Below are 20,846 nucleotides of genomic sequence, written 5' to 3' on the forward strand. Positions count from 1 at the left end.
AAATCTCTTTGAATATGACAATGACAGCCTTCAATAATTTTCTCCTTCTCGGAATTTCTGTTGATTTTAGTCTGCATGATCTTGTCAGCTTTTCGTCACAGGGTTTTGTTTTGAAGTTCTATTTTCAGTGCTACAATCCTGTTTCACGTACTTATTTACCAACTATTTCTATTTAGCACTAGATGCCAAATTATAGGAGCTTCTCAAATCTGAAAACATTTATCTTTTCTAGGTTGAATTTCCTGGAAAACAAACTCAGAGGCAGAGATTATTATGGAGGACATTTATTAGGAAGATATTTATCTTAGGATAAACATCTGTGGAAAATGGGGAGAGGAGGTGGGGGAAAAAGAGAAGTAGTGTTATGATTTAGTTTCACAATGGTCTTAGAAGACTCCAAAGGGAGCTCTGAAATGCAGATGGCTCTTCACAGGTATCCTACATTGGAACAAAGAAGGTAAGTCTTCAGATTCTCTCACTAAACAGTCATTAGAGGTAGCACATCCAAGGAAGGTGGGTGAGGTAACTCTTTCTACTTAAAGGCTATTTATTTATTTATTTAAGATATTATTTATTTATTTGATAGAGAGTGAGAAAGAGAAAGACCACCAGTGACAGGAGGGGCAGAGAGAGAGGGAGAAGCAGACTCCCCACTGAGCAGGGCATGGGGACTGAATCCCACTGGATCATGACCTGAGCTGAAGGCACCTGCTTAACTAACTGAGCCACTGAGGCAACCCAAAAGCAATTTATAAAGAGGCCTAAAAACTGAAAGTTGCCTGTTGACAGCCTCAGCAACTAGGAAATTAAATCTTTCACTTTTGAATAGAAATGTAGGTGGCATGTAACAGTATCCATTACATAACCTTAAATATGAAAACTGGGAAAACAAAAAAGAAAAAACCTGAAAAGCAACTCAAGTGGATGCATCAATTAACAAAGATGCAGTATTGGGGTTATAGAAAACTACACCAAAGCAAATAAAGGCTGCAAAATAGATATATATTTGCTCCTCTCTGTAAATGTGGCAGGATTGTTTTGTCATTAGAATTCTCCATGGGATTGTATGAGTTCTTTATCCAGAGTATATTGCACCCCAGCTTCATCTGCCCAGATCTGCTGCCTTTTTGCTATTATACACTTATTCCCCAAAGGCATGCTTCCTAATAAAATTTCTACTAGAGAGTTTGCATTTCAAAATTCAATGGCATATAGATGGCTTCCTGGGATCAGAAAAATAGAAATATGGCTTGGTTGCTTCTTTTGAACTTTCTGGAGCACTTAGGTATCTGAAGAACCACTCTAAAATAGTGAAGACGTTTTAGTCTAAAATTACTACATTGAAGATACAAGATGAAAGAATCCATATTACACCATGTATTGCAAATCATATTTAATAGAAAGGTAGACCTTGAACTATGAATTCTTCCCTTAATGCACTGTCAACTCCTAATGATAGGACAATGGAAGGCTACAACCATATGGTACCTGTTTCTAGAGCACAGGCTAGCTGATCAGTATCACTCTAATGAAATGTCAAGACTCAGTGATAGGCTGCATGTAAGAGCCTCACTGGTGATCTGAGATAACAATGCATCATGAGAAGGGGAGTACTGGAAATTGTAGGTATAAGGAGTAGAAGTAGATTATGAGACATCTGAAGAATTTAGAAGGGGAGATGAATTCTCTTCACTTAGAATTTAGCAGTGGAAAGGTCATATTAAAGGTTTAAGGGACATTGCTTCAATGGAAGGGAAGGAATTTGATAAAGGGACTAGGAACATAAAGGATATGAGAAATCAGTTTTGAGACATCATGGATATTAAATGAATAGTAAAAACATTAATATAGATAATAGGATGATATTCTCAATTTGGTTTTAAAATTGTATGTATGTGTTGTGTGTGTGTGTGTATTTGCTATGTATTATGAGAAAGTAAAAATTTGGTAAAAAGTAACAATACTATATAATTTACTAAACATTGGTTATTCAACAAAATAAACACTAATTCAACAAATATTTGCCTACTATGAATTAGTGTTCTTAAGGAGGAAGATATGGAATGAGCAAAATATGCATTCCTTGCCTTTATGACATTTACATTGCAGTGGGTAATTAAATTTTGCAGATCTCTTATTCAATAATTTTCTAAAGTGTCTTCACATAGCACAAAAGCCATTAAAAACTGAATGCTAAACTCTGTAACTAGCATTCTAGGTGAAAATCAATGTGTACCTCTTAGATGAACTCTCATAAGATTTGGAATAAAATGAAACAAATTATCTTCTGCACTTTTTCAGCTTCTTTTCTTCTGTAAGTAAACTGATGGGGAAGTTTTTCTACAGAGTTCCAGTTCAGAATTGGATGCTGAGAGGCAATTATAATAGCAACAGAACCAAAGATTTTTGATTCTAGCTTTGAAATTGTGGCTAAAGGTCTATGTTCTTGACCTCGTGACTTGCATCACAGTCTCATAGGTAGTAAATTCTTAGGATAGTGTGTTATTCTTATTTTCCAGGACTCATCCTAGAGACTCAGTTTTGGCTGCTCTTACAGATATGACGATTTTATTATTATCCAAATAGCTACAAAATCTCTTCTTACTCAAAATACCTAGAGTGATTTCTGTTTCCCTCAGTGAACGTGTACTGATCATGAGTAGATTATTTTATCACCTAAGATGTTTATAGTATAGGGAAATAGATTAGAACATACCTCTCAGAGGCTAGATATGCTCTTTCTACTTTGCAAATTTAATTAGACTAAATCAATCTACCTGACAATAAAATAATACAAATAATAGTCTGACTTGCTCTGTTAGATAACTGCAAATAAACATCTTTTTGTTGTTAAAACTAGACTCAATTAATTTCAGTAATAACAAAACAATACTCAACATTTCCTCTACTCGTTATCAATGGATTTTGTTTTCCAATGCAACAAAGTAATACAACTGTCCCTCAATTCCTAAGTAAGAGGAATTCTTTCTCACTCACTAACTGACCTTGGCTAACACATCATCCTAGAGAGTATTTTACATGTGAATATACTAGAGTCCTCTTCTTCTACTCTAAGTTTCTTTTTTTTTAATCTTATTTAAGTTCAATTATTTAACAAAGAGCCTATCATTAGTTTCAGATATAGAGTTCAGTTAATCATCAGTTGCATGTAACACCCACTACTCATTATATAATGTGCCTTCCTTAATGCCTATCACCCAGTTTCCTGATCCTCCACCCACTTTCCTTCCAGCAACCCTTATTTTGTTTCCTATAGAGTCTCATATTCATGTTTCAATGATGTCTCCATTTCTAACATTATTAATCCTACCTTCATTTATTTCTGGTTCAAATGAATTTCATTTCTCTTTTCACAGTTAAATATTCATTGTATTTAAACAGAATTTATCAGACTTCCTGCAATTTTGTAACTGAATGAGTTCTGTTTGGCCATAAAATTTTTCAAGTTTCTGCAAGGTCCAGGCTTTATTATTGAACGTCAGACATGACGTTTGCTTATATACTAACATAAGAGACCTACATGTGACTTTATCTCTCTCGGAGTCATTTGTTTATATTCCAGGATAAAGACTCTCTCCATCCCTCCCTAGATGTGTGTTTAAGTTAGAGAATAAAGTCTTTTTGTTTCTCTCTGGTAAAAGAATGGTAGTTCGGACAGGTGCTCTATTTAACCTCTATGTCTTTTAACTTCATCTTTTGTGGTGCAAGCATTACTATCAATCCAAGGACATCCGCCTACATCATGTTACCCACTGGAGAATTGCAGCAAGAGGAACCAGTAATGCTAAGATGATCTATGAGTAAATAAATAAGTCTCTTATGATCGAGAGATCATAAGAGTAAATGTAGACATGGAAAATTTTAATGAGGAACGCTTAAATTATGATGATTATTTTCTCCTATCAACTCGTTAAGAAGTCAATAGACTTATAGAGAATTATATGCTTTTTTACTACTCTTATACTTGGTGACACTTTTTAAAAGTGGCACAGCGGTTTGGTGCCTGCCTTTGGCCCAGGGCGCGATCCTGGAGACCCGGGATCGAATCCCACGTCGGGCTCCCGGTGCATGGAGCCTCCTTCTCCCTCTGCCTGTGTCTCTGCCTCTCTCTCTCTCTCTCTCTCTCTCTCTCACTGTGTGCCTATCATAAATAAATAAAATTAAAAAAAAAAAAGAAACTCTCATTGCGTAGAGTTCTGTTAAAAAAAAAACTAAGATATATTTTCATTATGAGAGAAATAAAATATACCAAGACTGGATCTTTAAAAACTCCTAACCCTTCATTTTTGTTCAAAGTTTTAACTCTGTCTAGCATGTGTTCTGTGCTATGTGTTATGTTGAACATAAAAACAACATCTCCTTCTTGAACAATTTCTTATAAGACTCTACAATGATGAATCTTTCTGGCTACTTTAATATTTATATATACTTTTATTCAATCTTCTACTTCTCTTGTATTATCTTCTTCAAGGTATAATTTGTTTTTCAACAATATTCCCTTTCATTCACCTTTCTTTATAATGTTAATGATGATTATATTTATATATATTTATGGATAAATAATATTTTGTCATTTAAAATTCAACTACCATTTATATATGAATGAATGAATGATCCCATTCCTCCTAAACATCCTCTAAGCCACACGTCTTAAAACTTTTCATACAGTTCAAAGCATGTTTTGTTTAAGTCTATGCTATAGATCATCCTTGCTACAAATATAAGCCTCAGTTAAATACTGAATTATAAAGGCTTCCCCCTCCCTTAGATGATAGAATATAGGAAAATGGAGAAGCCTCTGGTAAACAATAGCAGAATGGGGATGATTTCTGGTCAAGATAGCTTTTCACATGTTGGCACATCTCTGCTATGAACACCTCATGATTTTTATAGTTCCTCATTCTGTAGCAAAGGACTAGTTGTCTTTGTGACAAGGTATAATTGGAAGCAAAATGGTGGACTGATTTTCAACATTAGTCCATCAAATAGCCCTGTGGATCATCCTCTTTGGTTATATACACAATGCCCATATGGGGGATCATACAGCCTATGAAACCTACATAAGCTAATACAATCTGAAGGCCCAGGTATTTAAGAAGGCATACAGGGTTTTACAGAATGGATGTGTGCTTTTTTTAGTAGTACAAGCTTCTCAATAGCATAACTGGCTTTGAGTTTATCTGCTTCTTGCCTATTAATTATGGGGAATAACATTGACTAGACATTGGTTTTAAGCATCTAAACATCTAAACTCTGCCCATCTTACTCAACTTAATGGAGTCTATTTAGAGTATAAATGGAACTACCGGATCCCTGGATGCCTATATTATTATTCCTGAATCTGCCAACCATCTCTTAATCTTTTGTATGGTACTACTTAATTTTAATATCCTGTTAATGCTGCTGCTACAAAGATATTTCTTAAAACTAATTAATTGAGAGAATCATAAGCTGTTGGATTTTCAAACATTTTAAGACTGTAAATTATAGTGTTCTCAATTATCTTAGTTTTCAGACCTCAGGCAGACATTGTCATTTTAAGAAGAAATGTATTCCCTTTCATGGTTGCTTGCTTTGCACACTAGTTATTTCTCACATAAACTTGTTTCTTTTGGGAAGCTTTGCTAAAATTACAAAGAAGCAAACAGCAAATACTAATATTCTGAATATTTTATTTTATTATTCCCCATGTTAAAGAACTTGGTGGCTTCAAATTTGCTTCTGATAATATGAGTCAAATTTACCAAATCTTTTATCTTAGATCAACAAGAATCATCAGTTTTCTACCTCCAATAGTTTAACTACCAAGACAACACCATTTAAAAAAATCTGTATGTGTATCTGTGCATATCTGTTTTAGGTTTTGTCACACACAGCTCTTCATTTCCAGATTATTTGGGTTATTATACTTGGCGGCATGGAACCAATTCCCTAGGTACAGAATCTTAAGCAAGATAAAGGCTGACATAAAATTCCAACTGTGGTCATTTCAGGTTTGGTAGAGCAATATTCAGTCATTAAGGATCCATAATGCTTTATAGCTTTTTACTAATTCATCTACCAGGATATGGCAGTCTCCACACATCAGGATGGAGTTGTAGCCATCACATCCACATTCAAAGCAGCATAACGAAAGAAAGGGCAGGGGAGTAGAGTCTTCAGTTACTATTAAAAGAAATATGCCAGAAAAGGCTACTTCTGTTCATATCCCATGGCCAGACTTCAGGCACATAGCCACACTTAGCCATAGGAGAGATTAGGAAATTCTGTCTTAACCCTGAATGGTCATTTATACAGGTAAAAGTATACTGCTGAGAAAAGGGAGAGAATGCATATTAGGGGACCATTAATAGTCCCAGCTAAACCCAGAGAAAAGAGAATTCCAATCTCATATAAATGAACACACTCATTTTTTTTCTTTTGGACTAATATAAATGTTTATAACTAAAACCCAATATGGACACTTTTAAGAAAATGAAACACAAACCAATCTAATCAAATAATCAAATACAATGCAAAAATAATACAATACACACATAATGTATTTTAGTAATTCATATTGAAGATGGTTCAACAATTTAAAAAAGGAAATTCCTTAAAAGAGAAATTTAATAGAGGAAAGGAGGAAAATGTATGATTATCTTAATAGATGAGAAAAACATTAAATACAATTTAAAGGATATTTAATTAATCAACCTCTAAATAGTACAGGTCAACTTTATATCAAGAAGTCACAATTTTAGGTATAAAATACAGGTATAAAATAGGTATACATGGTAAAATAAAAGAAAATCTTCCTTCTGCCTTGGAGCTTAAATTCTAGGGGAAAAAAAAAATCTCTCAGGATACAAAGGATAAAAGAGAATTGCTTCACCTGCCAGATTATCAAAAACATCAAAAACAGTAAGAGGTTAATCTCCAAAATGTAAGGAACTCCTACAACCCAGTAGCATAAAAAATTTAATAAGCTGATTTAAAAAAATAAGCTAAGGATTTAAATAGAGATTTTTCCAAAGAAGACATATAAATGGCCAAAAGATATATTAAAAAGTACTCAATATAACTAATCCTTAGGGAAATGAAAATCAAAACCACAATGAGGTATCACCTTAAATTTGTCAAGATGTCTAAAAACAACAACAAAAGACCCTAAGTGTTAGCTAGAATGTGGAGAAACTGGAAACCTCAAATGCTACTGGTGGGAATGTAAAGTGGTGCAGCCACTATGCAAAATAGTAAAAATAATCTTTAAAATCTCCTTTAAAGATTAAAAATGGAACTATCGTATGTTCCAGCAATCCCACTTCTGATTATTTACCCAAAAGAATTGAGATCTAGATCTCCAAGATATATTTGTGTACCTATGTTCGCTGAATATAGTGAACTATATATTCACAATAGCCAAGGTGCGGAAACAACCTGACTGCTCATCAACAGATGAATGGATTAAAAAAAAATGTGCTATGTATACATACATACAATAGAATAGTTTTCAGCCCTAAAAAATAAATTCTGTAATATATGATATCATTGAGAACATTAAGCCAGTCTACATAACAACAAACATTGCATGATTTCATTGATATAAGCTTATTAAAATAGTCAAATCCATAAGATAAAAGAGTGGGATGGTGGTTTCCAGGGAATGAGGTCAAGAGGAAATGGAGGATTAACAATGGACATAAAATTTCAGTTTAAGCAAGATAAATAAACCCTAGAGATCTGCTGAACAACATTGTACCTATTGTCGACTACAGTGTACACTTAAACTATTAATGGGATAGGTCTTATGTAAAGTGTTCTTACCAGAATAAAATAATTCTTTTTTAAAAGTAGATTAGTTATAATACTTAATAATGACACTTTATAAGCTTTCACATCAGAATAGTGAAAAGTTATGCATGGTTTCTATCACTGATATTTTGCACATTATTAAAGGAGTCCTGATGAGTAAAATGAGAAAAGAAGATGACTTTGAGGTAGAACTTTTAGGAAGGTAAAGATTAAAGATTCTTTTCCTTTTATGAAATTGAGACAGAAGAATTGTGTGGGATGACTAAAACAACATGACTGTCCCAAATATTTTCCAATGCAATCTTCTACAAAGTATGAACCAATGAATGTATCAAAGAGAGTCCTTTCAAATTCGTGGAGAAAGACTGGAGTATTTAAAATACCATAGTGGCACAATCAAGTATTTTTATGGAAAAAAATAGATATATGCCCTATACAAATGGAAACTAACAGCCTTAAATATAAAGATCAATTCTTTGAAACTGGTAAGAAATAAAAAAGACTACTTTATGTCCCAAATAAAAGTATAGAGGAAAACACAACTTATTGAGATAAGAAGGGATTAAACATAATACTTTTAACATTTTTTTTACAAAAATGTCACCATAAGGAAAGTAAAATTATAGATCTTGAAACGGAACAATTTTGTCACATATTAATACAATCAAAAAATAAAAGAAAAAAAAAGATATTAATGAATAAAGGAAATGAATAAAAGATTCACCTAAGTTTTTTTTTAAGATTTTATTTATTTACTCATGAGAGACACAGAGAGAGAGAGAGACAGAGAGACAGAGAGACAGAGACACAGGCAGAGGGAGAAGCAGGCTCAATGCAGGGAGCCCGACGTGGGACTCAATCCCGGGTCTCCAGAGTCAGGCCCTGGGCTGAAGGCGGCGCTAAACCGCTGAGCCACCCGGGCTGCCCTAAGAGAAAGTTTTATATGAAAAGATGCTTACCTTCATTCAAGAATAGGTTAAAGGCGAATAAAAACCTTGAGAAATCATTTTACATACTTCAAGTATTTAGCTCTCTTTAAAATGTGCAATAAATCTAAGTATTTGAGATATGCCTAGTGGGATTCAGAATTTGTACACGTTATTTGGAGAGGAAACTGGAGGTTTATAACACTGAAAGATGAACCACTATATCTACTTAAATAAAGACCCTAGAGAAACTCTCATTCACCTGCCCAAACCAATGTATGCAAATGTGATCACCGGAGCATTGTTTATTGAAACAAAAGTTGCAAATAATTTAGTACAATAGGAAAATGGACTAAAAAGTATATCTTTTGCAGTAAATCTATACAGAATTTAAGTAATATACAAAGTATATCAATAGATAAATTCCAAAAACATGGTGTTGAATGCAAAAGTACACTTGGGAATGATAAGTATTCTGCAAAATACAATTTTTTTCAAAGAATTATCTATGTGACACAGAGTGTGAGCATGAGGAAGAACAGAGGGAGAGAGAGAATCTCCAGCAGACTCCCCATTGAGCCCAGACATGGACACGCGGCTCTATCCAGAGATCATGATCTAGGCTGAAATCAAGAGTCAGATGCTTAACCCAATGAGCCACTCAGGCACCCCAGTTCAATTTCTTGAAAAAAAAAAAATCTGATATAGAAGCAGTATGAAGACACGCAAGGAAATGTTAATTATTAAATTTACTCTAGACATTAGATGAAGAAAGAAAAAGAAGAAGGGTAATGTTTGACTGCTTCTATTATATTGTAGTATAAAAAAATACTGGATACCATGGCTATTTTTCCTCTTTTGAAGATTACTTTAATGAAGATGATTTCAGCAGAAAACAATAATTACAGTTTTAAGATAGCCAATTAGTTACTATGCATTTGCTGTGATGTAAAGGTCTCTAAAAGCAATAAACACTTGCTTCCAGCTAATTTTAAAGTCTTTGGTTCATTGTTACAATTTAATTTCTAAAGTAATTTCCATTCTAATTAAAACCTTTAGTACCTGCACTGAAGGATCCTATCAAAAGCAACTTAATTTTTTATGAATTTGGGAAATAAATCTAGCCTTTTGAAGATCTGAAGTAATAAAATGTGATAACTGGAAGCACTGGATTACACTGATACAAATAGTTTTCTCATAAGCTACTTCCTCATTTTACTCTTTCCTCTCAAGTAAAATTAATTATCAAGAATCTATTAAACATTATGTGAATTTGTAAGAATAAATATTTGGAAACAAGCCCTCATGATCTTTCCTTATTTTCCAAGTAATTTTTAACCCTTTTTCAAAGGAGATACTTACGACTAGCTGCAAATTCCCAAATTAAAAAGATATTAAAAGATTTGTATCTAATAGGCATTCATCAAATTGTTATGAGCAAAAAAGTAATGTACACATTGTGCTGGAACTTGAGACTAATAACAGGTGAAAGTTGTAACCCCTGCCTTCAGATGATCCAATAAAATTAATTTATGTGACTGATGTTGATAATAATATTAACAAAGGTTAGGAGGAATTGCCAAAGAAACACTTAAAAACTTCCACTCTCTTATGACTCCCTGCTGTCCCTCTCCTCCCACCTCACAGGCATATTCAGAGGATTGCAATTTTAACCCTGAGAAGTTATACTCTGGAGGGGACAGTGAACAAGAAATGAACCAGCTTTTCAGGAACTAAGGCTAAGCTTTAAATCTTTTTAATTTGTGATTTAATTTGTACATTAGATTGATTCAGTATTGCTAGAATTCTAAGATGCCTATTAGAGAGCAAAGCTACATCTGCTTTGGAGAGAGATAGTATGGTCTTAAGTCCTCAAGTATACCTAGATTCATTGATTTTAATATGACTGTTTACTATCTTCAAGGATATAAATGACTAGTTTGAGATTTTCTTCAGTAAACTGGAATCTATTCTACACAACCAAATGCACATTCTAGAACTGAGAAATACTTTGAAATAAAAATCTCAATAGATGTGTGTTTAATGACAGACACAAGGCGGGAGAACTAGTAAGAACTAGTAAACAGAAAATTAGGTCAATAAGTGCACTGAATTATAGAGAAACAAAAAGATGAAAAATAAGTAAAGAGAATGAGATGCTGGTTTTAAGAGGGAAAAGGTTTAATGTGTATAGCTGAAATTCCAGAAGAATTTTTTTTTTGTTTCTAGCATTGCTTATAACTTAATTAATGTCTGTTTTAAATAAACTATGTTTAATTACTAAAAACAATTCTTTTAACTGATATTTTCTTTACCTTGAGTTGCTTTATATTCTTAATGTTCCCCTAAAACCTCATTTTCTTTGTAAAGAACAAAGGAAAGATCAGTCTCATCTGTTGAATGTGCTGGGTGAAGCCATGATTATTTACTAATCTTTGCCTTAGCTCAGTGGTAGGCACTGACATGCTAATTGTGTCCATTTTACGAGAATCTCCCTTAAAGCCTTCTCTAAAAAGGCAGGGATATTTCTGTGTTTATGCACATTCAAATCTTGAGTCCTCAACAAGTATTAGCTGTTTTGTATCATTTTCATTCTCTCTTATCTCAAATATGATTGAATATATTTCTTCAGTCATTCAGTTTAAATTTTGATTCCTGTGGCTCTCGGGTTTAAACTTGTAGATAGAGTGGGAAAGCCTATAGGGTTTTTGTTATTTTTATTAGTTGATTGGTTGCTTTTTTTTTTCTTGTTTTTGTTCTCAGTCTTTCTCTTTGATTATAACTTTTTGTATCCATAGCAAATCTTCTGGGGTTCTAACTAAATATGGCTACTGAGAGTCTTCCTTCATTTTGTCCTATAGCATTCTTCTCTATCTGATCTAGTCTCATGGGCAGAAACTCTATAATGTCAATGGAATTAAGGAACAAAACAAGTTATAGTTCTCTAAAATCAAAATTTCATTCACTTAAAAACCACTTCTCGAGTTTCCAGATGTTATAAATCAAACTTGAAATTTATATAAAAATGCAAAAAAAGAGGGCAGCCCCAGTGGCTCAGCGGTTTAGTGCCACTTTCAGCCCGGGGTGTGATCCTGGAGACCTGGAATGGAGTCCCACATCCGGCTCCCTGCATGGAGCCTGCTTTTCCTTCTGCCTGTGTCTCTGCCTCTCTCTCTCTCTCTCTCTCTCTCTCTGTCTCTCATGAATAAACAAATAAAATCTTTTAAAAAATGCAAAGAAGACAAATTGCTTCCAATCCAATTACTATCAAGTACAGCAAATAAATAAGTAAATAAATTATTATAGCATAATAAAGGGTTTTCTTTGGATTAGATGTTGGACAGGACACTATAGAAACATATATGAAAGTCACCTTTCATCTTTAATCCTCAAAACACAAGAGAACTATTGTGTATGTTGGTGTTTCATGTGCTTCTAGGAAATATTAGAACAAATGAAAGCTTGTCAACAAAACACCTCCCTCCCATCCTCTACCCTTTTCCCTTCTAGAACACCTAAAGGGCTAAAATTATCTTTCATGCTTGCTACATCTAAGATGATTTAATCACTATAATCCTAGAAATAGAAATCTTTGTTATGAGCTTTGATGTCCAACTCCTAGACAGAGTCTACAGTCACTATCTTTTATATAGGCATCTTGTCCTGGTAGTGGCATTTAATTTGGAACATTTTCATTACAGGAGCAAATTGGCAGACAACCAAGAAAAATGACAATTTCTATGAAATAAAATGTACGGATTGTGGGGAGGTGAAGGAGGAGTATGTACTGCAGATGGGGGTAATGGGACTTATTACATGAAGTTCCTGCTCCTAATCAGCTCTATAATGGATCTGAGGCAGTGAAGGTTTCCAGGGGCCAGCAGCCTGCTCCTAATGAATCTTTGACTGGCTGAAAACCTGACCTTCATTTTAATAAAGTGTATAAATACCAACTTTATCCCTTTCTTGGGAATTTCACCAAGTTCTTTTAACTAGAGAAAGCTTCAAATATTAAATGAAGTTGCCTGGGGAAAGATCAGAGATTATTATTAACATTTGGTTTTAACGAGGTAGCTATTGTGTCACCATTTAAGGGTGAAGCATGCTTTTTTGTTATTGCTGACTGATGGGCCTAGGATTTTGAAATCATTCTGTAACTTTATAATTCATAGTCTGACAATCCAACCAATCTTTAAATATTTACACACACACACATGCATACATAGTTGTAAGAGCTTATCAGCATGAACTACGTATTTGAATATTTAGTAAAGGGACAGTTTAATCATATTATTTTTCAAGATAAATAGGTAGCCTATAAATGACTCCAGCATGCCAAGAGTTGTGAAAAGCTTCATATTTTACCTTACTTGCAAACTAATTTGTTAGTCTACCACATTTTCATGGATGCCGCCTGAAGACATGAAACTCCTGGTCTGAGGCCAAGGACTTTATTATTCATGGCATAGAAAGCAACATAAGCATGGACATAATTCACATCAGTTGACTTTGCCCCCAACTCCTGGTTGGTCAGTGAGGATGGGCACAGTTGGATGCCGGTAAATAAAATGGACTGTGTTACAGGAAAGGAACAGTGAACTTAGGGATCCCTGGGTGGCTCAGCGGTTTGGCCCCTGCCTTGGCCCAGGGCATGATCCTGGAGTTCTGGGATCGAGTCCCATGTCAGGCTTCCTGCATGGAGCTTGCTTCTACCTCTGCCTGTGTCTCTGCCTCTCTCTCTCTCTCTCTCTCTCTCTCTCTCTCTGTGTGTCTCTCATGAATAAATAAATGGAATCTTAAAAAGAAAAAAAAAAGGAATACTGAACTTAGGAAAACTGGCTCTCCTAATGGATATTAAGTATGCTTACCCTCTTCTCCAAAGGAGGATGTCATCTTCATCATACTGGAAGGTAAGCACACTTGTCTTTTCCTCTGAAAGGAGACACTGTATCTTCCAAGGTTGTGCACTGTGCAAATATCTTTAAGACGATGAACCGGAGGGCAGCTGGGTGGCTCAGTTTAGCGCTGCCTTCCACCTGTGGCCTGATCCTGGAGACCCGGGATCGAGTCCCACGTCGGACTCCCTGCAATGGAGCCTGCTTCTCCCTCTGTCTGTGTCTCTGCCTCTCTCTCTCTCTCTCTCATGAATAAATAAAATCTTAAAAAGAAAATTTAAAAAAAGAAGATGAACTGGGAAAAAATGAGATGGATTGAAAACAAATTTTTTAAAGAAGGTAAATTAATGTCTTGCTTTAGAAGTAACTAAACATGAAACATGAGTGACATACTGTCTCACGCCACTTGGTCAATGATTCTGATTAATCTATCCTACGGAGACTGGTGACCATATCTGTTTCAATTGTGTCATACAACATTTAATTAAGGCTACTGTCAACAGGTCTCCAAGTTGCAGGATGAAGCCAATTTAAGGACAAAACTTAACCATCCCCGTAATGTCCTCAACAAAATAAACTGAACAAATCTCATAAAGCACCAAGTCTACCTTAAAAAGCTATGTGACTTTCTCATTAAATTTCTGTACCTACTTTCCCACCTTTCCCAAAGTACTAATCCACATTGAGAAGGTTGTTTTAGCAAATGCATGGACCCTGTCATGGCTTAAACCTAAATGGTTAAGTTTTTGGACAGCCCGGGTGGCTCAGCGGTTTAGCGCCGCCTTCCGCCCAGGGTGTGATCCTGGAGACCCGGGATCAAGCCCCACGTCGGGCTCCCTGCATGGAGCCTGCTTCTGTCTCTGCCTGTGTCGCTGTCTCTCATGAATGAATGAATAAAAAAAAATGTTAAAAAAAAAAAGGTTAAGTTTAGGACAATTCCTTCATTCATGATAATCCTGCATAAGAAGTTGAAGCTAAAAAAAAAAAAAAAAAAAAGTCGAAGCTGACTTTAATACTTCTGGTGCTCAAGTACTTCCGTTGAAAATTTCATCTAAACGGAAAAATTCCATCAAACTTTTAAAATTGGATGACTTTTATTATAGGAATAACTCCCTGTAAGATGCACATGAATAATAGATTTGTTTTTCTTTCCAGGAAGGTTGTCTAAGTAGCCAAAGAGGGCCTCATTTTGGAAAGATCTTTCCGGTTCCCTGAGGGTTTGAAGATCCACTGACGGGGTTTACCTAAATATTTCTCCGCAAACTCAAGTTAAGAAGCAAGTAAGTCACCACGTTTCCATCAAGGAGAAAAATGAACACTTGGTCTCGTATACAAAAAGGATAGTCCCGGCCTTGCACCCCGTCACCCTGGAACGAAAGCTGTGTTTTCAATAGTTAGGGTCTCTCCAGGGTGACCTCTATCAGTCGAGGGCACGAGTTGACAGGGCCTGCCTCCGGTGTGACTTGCAGAAGGAGAGTTCATTTCAAACACCTGAGTTGAGCCATCGATTTTGAAGCGCTGGCCCTGACGGCAGAGGCGGCGGCAGGCGCACTCGGCCTCGGAGAAGGCTCAGAGAAAGGCAGGATCAGGCTCCCGGAGCAGCAGCGACAGCCACGCTTCCCAGCGGAGGCCTGATCTCATCTCGCGGGATCTCCAGCGATCTATGGGAACCGCAAGTGGTCCTGGGAAGGGGAACGTGCTCCCTCGCGCGGGGCGGAGGCCGCGCCCAACGCCTCTTCTCTGATTGCGGTTCTCGGAGAGGCGTTTGGCTCACACCTTCCCGGGTCAGAGTCACGAGGCTGCTGCGCCTCGCCCTGAGGGCTCACCTAGGTGTGGGCAACCCGCCAGTGGCCCCAAAACCGCGCGCTCTGGGGCGGGGGGGGGGGGCAGCCTCCTAGCTCCGCAAGAGAGCAAAGACCAGCACAGGCTGCCGACCGACAGCCTCCCGGGTCCCGCCCGGCCTCAGGGTTGGCCCCTGCCTCCTGCCGAGTGGAATCCATCCACCTCGCGGGCCTATGCTGTCACGACTGTGCGAATCCGAGTGGGTGTTGACCTGTTTTGTGTGGTAAGTACAGGGGCGGGGAACCTCCCTTGCTGTTTCTGATACGTTTCAGTCAGGTTAAGGTGAATCACCTTAGACACCTCAGACACCTCGCTGACTGCAAATCCTCATCAGCGAGACCGCTCAGGGAGACTTGCTCCAAAGGGCTTTCCTTCTTTAAGGACGATTTTGTGGTGAACTTTATTTTTATTTATTTATTTATTCATTCATTCATTCATTTATTTTTATTATTTTTATTTTATTTTTATTTTTTTGTGTGTGGTGTACTTTAAAGAGATAGATCATTAGTGTTCTTTCCATCCTTTTGCAGCGAACTTTATTTTTATTTATTTATTTTTTATTTTATTTATTTTATTTTTTTTGTGGTGCACTTTAAAGAGATAGATCATTAGTGTTCTTTCCATCCTTTTGCGGCGAACTTTATTTTTATTTATTTATTTTTTATTTTATTTATTTTATTTTTTTTTGTGGTGCACTTTAAAGAGATAGATCATTAGTGTTCTTTCCATCCTTTTGCGGCGAACTTTATTTTTATTTATTTATTTATTTTTTATTTTATTTATTTTATTTTTTTTGTGGTGCACTTTAAAGAGATAGATCATTAGTGTTCTTTCCATCCTTTTGTGGTGAACTTTATTTTTATTTATTTATTTTTATTATTTTTATTTTATTTATATTTATATTTATTTATTTACTTATTTATTTATCTATTTATTTATTTTTGTGGTACACTTTAAAGAGATAGATCATTAGTGTTCTTTCCATCCCTCAGACTTCTCTGGGTGTGAAACACCCCGCTGAAATGAGTCGTCTCCCCTTTTGCCATAAAAAATGAGTGTGTCTCATTCCGGTAAGTATGACCTCACCCCATTCTTCAGTGATGCCCTACTCACATGAAGATGTTTCATCTGCTATAGTCAATCAAGGACAGGGAAAGTTTAAAAAATTTTTTTTACAGAGTTCTAATATGATCTTACTCTGGCCCATTATAGACGAATTTGGCAAACCCTGTACTTAACTATTAATTATCATCCATGTGATCCAGGACTCTTTCAATCGAACAAAATGATCTAGATGGCCCAATCAAGAATTAAATTTGAATGCTTTGGGCCTTCTTCAGGCCGGGCTGACACCTAACAGGGTGTTGTAGCTAAGGGGAGGAAGCATCATGTCCCGGAATGATCAGAGAAATCCTGAATTTTCAAAATAAGTTTATATGATTTCCCACCCCTTTTGTTCCCATCATTAACCAGGAATCAATGGAAGTGGGCATTCCTATCCTAGGGATAGATGCATACAGGGACAAAACTTCCTTACTATAAACATGAGGGAAATTTTGTCCTGGGAGAAAATAATAAGATTGTGAAATTAAAACAATCATTTTGCTATTTGCTTGCTTTAATCAGATAACCCAGTAGGTCTAAAATAAACCTGACTTTTTACCTTTTTGTGTTGTGTTTGCTTCAATGAGAAAGAAGTTTTCAAATATTGGTTTTAAAAATCAAACATATACCATGGAAAATTATAACATCTACCCTAAATAGAGAGGCTATTTGAGAACATCGAACTTGGTTCTAGCTGTGTCTTAGAAAATTCTATTTGCTTCACTATACTTGTTTCCCTGTTTGCAGAATATAGGGAGTGGAAAAGCTGGTCATTAACAGATCTTAATATTTTAATAACAGATAAATAGGTCCTGGAGAGTTTTAACTGAGCTTGCATTTACTTCCCTGTAACAAAAGTAAGTAATTAAGTAATTTATAAGTAAAATCATTATAATTGAATGATTTTATCTACTTAAATTATTTGGCTAGAAATCTTGAAATATCTTTATTCTTTTGTACCCTCCATATTTCCTAGTTCCCGCCCTTAATGGTGACACAGTATCATGGTATCTTTTCTTCCAACTCTATTGAGATGTAAATGCCATGTAACATTCTGTAAGTTGAAGGTATATAATGTGGTGACTTGATATACAGAAATATTCTAAATATTCTAAAGTAATTACAATAATAAAGTTAATGTATTATCTCACATAATTACTTTTTTGGTGGGGGGTATGAGAACATTTAAGATGTACTTTCCTAACAATTTTCAGTTATATAATACAATATTATTTATTTAGTCACCATTAGCTGTACATTAGCTACTCAGAACTAATTCATCTTGCAACTGGAAGTTTGTACCCATTGACCAACACCTCTCCATTTCTTTGATCCCAGGACCCTGGTAACCATCATTCTGCTGTTACTCTGAGTTCATCTTTTAGATTTCACATATAAGTGAGATTGTACAATATTTGTCTTTGTCTGATTTATGTTACTTAGCATAATGCCCTTATGGTCCATCTGTGTTCCCATGTATGGCAGAATTTTCTACTTAAGATTTTATTTATTTAGCTAGTTGAGACAAAGATAGCTCCCATGGGTGGGGAAAGGAGCAGAGGGAGAGAGTGGGATAAGCAGACACCACGCTGAGTGCAGAGCCTGACATGGAGCTCAATCCCACAATCCTGAGATCACAACCTGAGCATAAATCAAGAGATGGATGCTTAACTGAGCCACCCAGGCACCCCAGAATTTTCTACTTTTTAATGGCTGAATAATACGCCATTGTTTATATATATTGCACTTTTTTCTCCATTGATTCGTTGTTGGACATTTAGTTTATTTCCATGTCTTAGCTGTTGTGAACAATGCTGCAGTAAACATGGGGGTGCAGATATTTCAAGAGTGATTTTGTTGCCTTCAGCTATATACCCAGAAGTGGAATTGCTGAATTATATGGTAGCTCTATATTTTTAAAATGTACTTCCATACTGGTTTTCATAGTGAACAGATTTATATTCCCACTAACAGTGCACAAGGCTTCCCTTTTCTCCTTATCCTTGCCAACTTTTATTATATTGTCTTCTTGATAAGAGCTATTCTGACAAGTATGAAGTGATAACGTTACTTTTTTTATTTGCATTTCCTTGATGATCATTGATGTTGAGCATCTTTTTATGTACCTGATGATCATTTGTACTGCTTTGCAGATTTTTTGCTTATTTTTTTAATCCAGTTATTTGTGGGGTTTTGCTATTGAGTTGTAGGAGTTCTTTACAGATTTTTGGATATTAACTCTTTATCAAATATATGGTTTGCAAATATCTTCTCTCACTACATAGGCTGCCTTTTAATTTTGTTGATTTTTTCTTTTGCCTCACAGAAGCTTTTCATTTTGATGTGATCCCACTTCTTTATTTTTTATTTTGTTGCTTGTGCTGTTGGTGTCACATTGAAAATAATCATTGCCAAGTTCAATGTCAAATACTTTTTCCCTGTATTTTCATCTAAGAGTTTTACATTTTCAGCTCTTACACTTAAGTCTTTAATCTATTTTGAGTTCATTTTTGAAGGGGTATAAGTTAGGAGTCCAGTTTCATTCTTTTCATATAGTTATTCAGCTTTCCCAATACCATTTATTGAAGAAACTATCCTTTAAGCATTGAGTATACTTGATTCCCTTGTTAAATGTTAGTTGGTATTTTTGATGAATTAGTTTATAATATAAGCCTATCCTTCAAATGAAGCGGTTAGGAAACAAATGGGAAAGATATAGAAAGGGAAAATATGACAAAGAAAATATTGAAAGTGAATTTTCTTTATTTCCTATGAGTGCAAAGCATCTCTCTTCTCAATTGTACCCCTGTTTTTCTAGAAACTCAGACATGGTACTGATACAAATCCCTCAGTGTTTCACTTACCTCCAGTGGTTTTCCTTAGCTCTACTCAAGTCTTTATACATGATCCCTTTATTAAAGTATCTTTAATTACCTAGTGAATTATCATCTGTTTTCTCCCAGACCTCTGATTGATGTAGGTAGATTGACATAATTATCACCATTTAACAGTAGAGGATCCAAGCATATAGAACTATATGACTAGCCTAATATTCCATGGTTAATGAGTCATGAAATGAGGGTTAGAACTAAGATCTCATTCTAATGGCCTTCCTTTTAACCATGGTGGCTTTTATCTTCAATTCTCTTGGCCTCAGTTTGCTTATCTAAACTTTTGAATGGGAAGTTATTGAAGTAAATACTACAAATGATGCTTTCTCTTCTAAAATTCAATGATTTAATAATACTAATCAGTGTAATATTTCGCACTATGGAGCTATGAGGATCCTGACATTCTCTATATCCTAGCAGTATCTAAGTACATCGTTGAACATTAGACTTTTACCATAATTATTGTTTATGAATTCCCTCATGGCTAAAAAAAACATATTCCTATAAGGTTGACTTCACTGTTTAATTTTAAGGCAACATTTATGACTACAACCCATTCCAAATATCTTTAGTGAATTTTAATTTCTCCCTCCTTATTCTGGCTCTCCTTCCTATTCCATGGCAATTTATTAAAACAGTTCAGGTTAATGTTAAGCTAGTTATATCTTAAGGAAAATTCGTTAAATCTAAAATTCAGTAGCAGGGGCACCTGGGTGGCTTGGGCAGTTAAGTGTCTGCCTTCAGCTCAGGTCATGATCGCAGGGTCCTGGGATGGAGTCTGATGTCAGGCTCCCTGCTCAGCGAGGGGCCCGCTTCTTTCCACATCGCTTATACTCTCCCCTGCTATCATTCTTTGTCAAGTAAGTAAATAAAATCTTTAAAAAATAATAAAATTCATTAGCAGATACTTTGTGAATTCAGTGGTGCTATTCTTTCTGAATTTTTATAGATACAAAACAGTTATCACTTGTTTGTTATATATAATTTCTAGTTTTTCTTTCACTTTAGTTTCAATCATGATTCAGTCAGTTTTGAAACCCAACTTTTGGTTAAGGAAATGCCAGAACATCTATTGGCAAAACAAGAAAATGGAGGTGATTTCTGGGGTAAGATTGTACTTTGGACTTGACTTATGTGTGAAGAAATGGAACTTTTTCATCTCTGAAAATGCTGAAGTATAGAACAAATATTCCCTCCCTGCAACTTAAAAAACAGCTTTCATTAAAAACAAATACTAAAAATAGAAGCTTTGATAAAAATAAATTGAAATAGAAATTATTAAAACAAACGTGTCAACTTTCTAATTGGAGGCTTGGCCAACATTAATTGTAAACTTTTTAATATAAAATTTAAGGTTTTAAAAAATTATTATT

At 35.3% G+C, this 20,846-nt stretch overlaps 1 pseudogene; it reads left to right on the top strand.

Annotated features, from left to right (window-relative positions):
* Positions 1-380: 380 nt before the first annotated feature.
* Positions 381-20,846, top strand: part of LOC129516448 (tigger transposable element-derived protein 1-like) — a 150,925-nt pseudogene continuing 130,459 nt past the window's right edge.

This window comes from Nyctereutes procyonoides, unplaced genomic scaffold (genome assembly GCF_905146905.1).
Source record: "Nyctereutes procyonoides isolate TBG_1078 unplaced genomic scaffold, NYPRO_anot_genome, whole genome shotgun sequence".
NCBI lineage: Eukaryota > Metazoa > Chordata > Mammalia > Carnivora > Canidae > Nyctereutes > Nyctereutes procyonoides.